Raw genomic sequence first — 4715 nt, 5'->3', positions numbered from 1 at the left:
CTTGCTAAGTTGCTTAGGACTTCCCACTCTAAAGAACACATAAAGCATTTCCATCACCCCAGAAAGTTCCATCCTGTCATTTCTAGTAACTTCTCCTATGCTCTACCCTGAAAGCAACCACAGATCTGCTTCTGACACTGTGTTTTCTTTCTTTTTTTTTTTTTTTTTTGGGGGGGCGGGTGCTGGGGATCGAACCCAGGGCCTTGTGCTTGCACAAGACAAGCACTCTACCAACTGAGCTATCTCCCCAACCCCCTGACACTGTGTTTTGTAGAACTTTTATATACATGGAATTATACAGTGTACTTTTGAGTTTGTTTTCTTCTGGGAATCACATTTTTGAGATTCAGTCATGTTGTAGTACATATATAACTAATTCATGGTATTGCTGAATACTATTCCACTGAATGGATGTACCACAGTTGATCTATGCACCAGACAAATATGAGCTGTTTCCACTTTTTGATTATTACAAATAAAATTACTATCAATTTTTATAGGTGAGCTTTCATGTGGACAATGTCTTTTTCTTTATCATTGATGATAGGGCAGATGTGTGATTTTTTAAAAGAAACTGCCAGAACAGTTTACAGATTAGTTGTATTATTTTATATAGCCACCAGCAATGAATTTACTCAATAAGACGCGAGGGCGGAAAGCGCCAGTGGTGGGGGAAGGCGAAGTCCATTCCCAGTACCCACCCCCCTGTGCTGGGTCCTTCGGAAGCAGGAAACGGTGGAAGAGGTCTGAGTCTTGTGCTGTTCTACACAATGAACTCAGTACCTGCCACCGTGCCTTCTGTCGCCGCTTCCCCGGGGGACCTGGAGCTTCTGGGATGGCCCCTGTCAGTGCTCTACGCAGCCCTCATAGGGAAGGACCCCTGCTGTGGCAGGCGGGTGGCTGAGTTCTGAGCGGAGTGGGGACACTGACGGGCCACGTAGAAACGGAGTGTGTCAGGCCCCAGGCAGGCAGGACCCAACTGTATTGTTAAGCAAGCCAGTGAGAGTGTACTTGAAGCTTTCCTCATTGCACTTTTTAACGGAATACTTAAAGAGGTGACAAGCCCCTTGTTACGTTCCTAAATGCAGCTAACGTCACAATAGGTCTTGTCCCTATGGAGACTGTTGGGAGATGGGGCCAGAATGAGAGTTATCTCGGATACTTGCAGAGGACGGTGTAGAATAGTGGAGCTAAGCTGGTGTTTGATACACTCCCTTTGAGCACACATTTAGAATTAAACATTGAGTTTTATAGAAGGAAGTTAAATTCAGAGTAGTTTATCTAAGCCAGTTTTCTAGAGTTGTCTGGAATTACTTGTCATTGTCTTTGTTTATATAAGAGTAGAATGGAAATATGATTTAAAACCTTAGAGAAACGGTTCGTTATTTGTATTATTCATTATCATCGTGGTTTTATTTGTAGCCATAAATTAATTAGTTTTATCATATATTTAAGTTTTTGTCTTACATTTTTTTTTAAATCATAAAAACAGGGTTATCTATGAGAGAAGAATTATACAGAGGGATTCTAGCCAGGTGTTAGACAGTATGATGTCCTAGGGCCTATTACAAACAGAAATATATGCTCCGTTTAAGGTATTTAGACGCATTATACTTGAAAACACTGCAAGCAAACAAGAAATATGACACTGCCAGGATCCTATCTCTCGAAGAAGCTATTGGAGAATTTTGAGGAGCTAGTTGCCACATGGCCCGATGATGTTCAATCTGGGGTTGATTTTTATGGACTACCATGGAAGCCTGTACTTCTCACTGTCTTCTTGGGAATTGTTTCATTTGCCATTTTCTGCTGGAGAACTGTTCTTGTTGTAAAAGATAGAGTATATCAAGTTACTGAACAGCAAATTTCTGAAAAGTTAAAGGATATTATGAAAAAAAATGAAGAACTGGTGTAAAAATTGTCAAATTATGAACAGAAGATTAAGGAATCAAAGAAACATATCCAAGAAACCAAGAAACAAAATACAATTCTCTCTGATGAAGCAATTAAATATAAGGATAAAATCAAGCTACTTGAAGAAACTAATGAGATTCTTGTTGACAGAGCTAAAAGTCTTCATGTTATGTTAGAATCTGAGAGAGAACAGAATGTCAATAATCAGGACTTGCTATTAGAAAATAAGAAATCTATAGAGAAGTTAAAGGATGTTATTTCAATGAATGCTTCAGAATTTCAGAGGTTCAAATTGCTCTTAATGAAACTAAGCTTAGTGAAGAAAAGGTGAAGTCTGAATGCCATCAGGTTCAGGAAGAAAATGCTAGGCTTAAGGAGAAGAAAGAGCAGTTGCAGCAGGAAATCGAAGATGGGAGTAAATCATATGCTGAGCTCGGTGAGCAAATAAAATCATTTGAGAAGCCCCAGAAAGATTTAGAGGTAGCTCTTACTCACAAAGATGATAATATTAATGCTTTGACTAATTGTATTATACAGTTGAATTGGATAGAGTGTGAATCAGAATCTGAGAGTCAAAATAAAGGAGATGAGTCAGATGAATTAGCCAATGGAGAAGCAGGAGGTGACCAGAGAGAGAAGGTGAAAAATCAAATTAAGCAGCTGATGAATGTTTTTCAGATACAAACTACAGTATCAGTAGTTGAAGAGGATCTAAAACTTTTACAACTTAAGCTAAGAGCCTCAATGTCCACAAAATGTAACCTAGAAGACCAAATAAAGAAATTAGAAGATGACCGCAATTCACTACAGTCTGCTAAAGCTGGGCTGGAAGATGAGTACAAAACTCTGAGGCAGAAAGTAGAGATTTTAAATGAACTGTACCAGCAGAAGGACATGGCTCTGCAAAAGAAACTGAGTCAAGAAGAGTAGAGAGACAAGAAAGAGAACAACTGCTGTCAGCTGCAGATGAAAAGGTGGTTTTGGCTGCAGAGGAAGTTAAAACTTATAAGCGGAGAATTGAAGAAATGGAGGAAGAATTACAGAAAACAGAGCGCTTATTTAAAAACCAGATTGCTACTCATGAGAAAAAAAGCTCATGATAACTGGCTCAAAGCTTGTGCTACAGAAAGAGCAATAGCTGAAGAGAAAAGGGAAGCTGCTAATTTGAGACACAAATTATTGGAAATGATCCAAAAGATGGCAATGCGGTAAGATGAACCTGTGATTGTAAAACCAATGCTGGGAAGACCAAATACACAAAACCCTCCCCGGAGAGGTCCACTGAGCCAGAATGGCTCTTTTGGCCCATCCCCTGTGAGTGGTGGAGAATGTTCCCCTCCACTGACAGCAGAGCCAGCTGGGAGACCTCTCTCTGCTACTCTTAATCAAAGAGATATGCCTAGAAGTGAATATGGGTCAATGGATGGACCTTTACCTCGTCCTCGATGGTCTTCTGAGGCATCTGGGAAACCCTTTGCCTCTGACCCAGGATGTGGTCCAGCTCCCGTGAACAGCAGCTCTAGAAGCTCTTCTCTGGCCAAGGTGATGGATGAGGGCAAGGTTAATATGGCTACAAAAGGGCCCCCTCCTTTCCCACGGGTATCTCTCATGGGCTCCCCTGTGGGAGGGCCTCTACCACCACCTGTTCGATATGAACCGCCACTTCAGTTTGGTGGGTCTTTTGGGCCTCGGCCACTTCCTCCACTATTTGGTCCTGGTGTGCGTCCACCACTAGGCTTAAGAGAATATGCACCAGGTGTTCCACCTGGAAAATGGGATCTGCCTCTTGACCCTCGGGAATTTTTACCAGGACCCACACCATTTAGACCTTTAGGTTCATTTGGTCCAAGAGAGTACTTCATTCCCGGTACCCAATTACCACCCCCAACCCATGGTCCCCAAAACTACTCACCATCACCTGCTGCAAGAGACTTAACACCTTCAGGCTCTAGTGATGAGCCTTCATCTGCCTCTCAGAGCAATAGCCAGGACTGTTTGCAGGCTTTAAAACAGAGCCCATAACCATGACCTCTGACAGTCAGAATGTGGACTGTGCACTATTCATTGTGTTAAGGGATTATTGGCTTCAAAATCCAAAAGTTTTAAGGGTTGGTTTTTAGAACTAAGCTGCCTTGGTAGTATGCATTTTTGAGTCAAAAAATTCAAAACTATCATTTCCCCCTCTAAATAATGACCTTAAGCTAAAGTAACCTCTTAAGCTAAAGTATCCTTCCAACTTTGAAATGTGCAATAAGGAATACCTGTGTTTTAGTTAATGTAGCATATATAATTGCTAAATGATTTAGAATGTCATAAAATATGAACATTTCCTGTGGAAATGCTTTAAGAACATGTATTTCCATTATCCTATTTTTAGTGTATTCCAGTTGATACAGAGAATGGTGTTTATAAGTTTGATCTTTCTCTCTCAATATCTGGTCACAGACTGTTACGCTAAAAATGTTTACTCAAAGATCATAAACTTATTTCCCTTCTTGCTGAAGTTCTTTGTAGTAACAGTTCATAAAAAATTTTTAATAAAAAAATTTTAAAAAATAAGACGACTAACTTTAGTAGGCAAAAAGAAGATGTGCAAATAGCTAAAAAGCACAACATGAAAAAAGTCCAGAACATAATTATTCTTTAGGAAAATGCAAGTTAAATCCACAATGATGTATCATTTTATACTACCTAGAATGTTAAATGTTGGCTGGGGATGTAATTCAGTGGTAGAGCACATACCTGCCATGTGCAAGGGCTTTGGTTCAATCCTCAGCACCACATACATACACAAGAAAAAA

The 4715-nt window shown here is 40.1% G+C and overlaps 1 pseudogene; it reads left to right on the top strand.

The window, feature by feature from the left end:
• Nucleotides 1-603: 603 nt before the first annotated feature.
• LOC124965025 (transport and Golgi organization protein 1 homolog) lies at nt 604-3936 on the top strand (annotated as a pseudogene).
• Nucleotides 3937-4715: the final 779 nt, after the last annotated feature.

Source organism: Sciurus carolinensis, chromosome 14 (assembly GCF_902686445.1).
Source record: "Sciurus carolinensis chromosome 14, mSciCar1.2, whole genome shotgun sequence".
Classification (NCBI taxonomy): domain Eukaryota; kingdom Metazoa; phylum Chordata; class Mammalia; order Rodentia; family Sciuridae; genus Sciurus; species Sciurus carolinensis.
The sequence above is the reverse complement of the archived record's forward strand: the minus strand, read 5'-3'. Positions and strand labels throughout refer to the sequence as shown.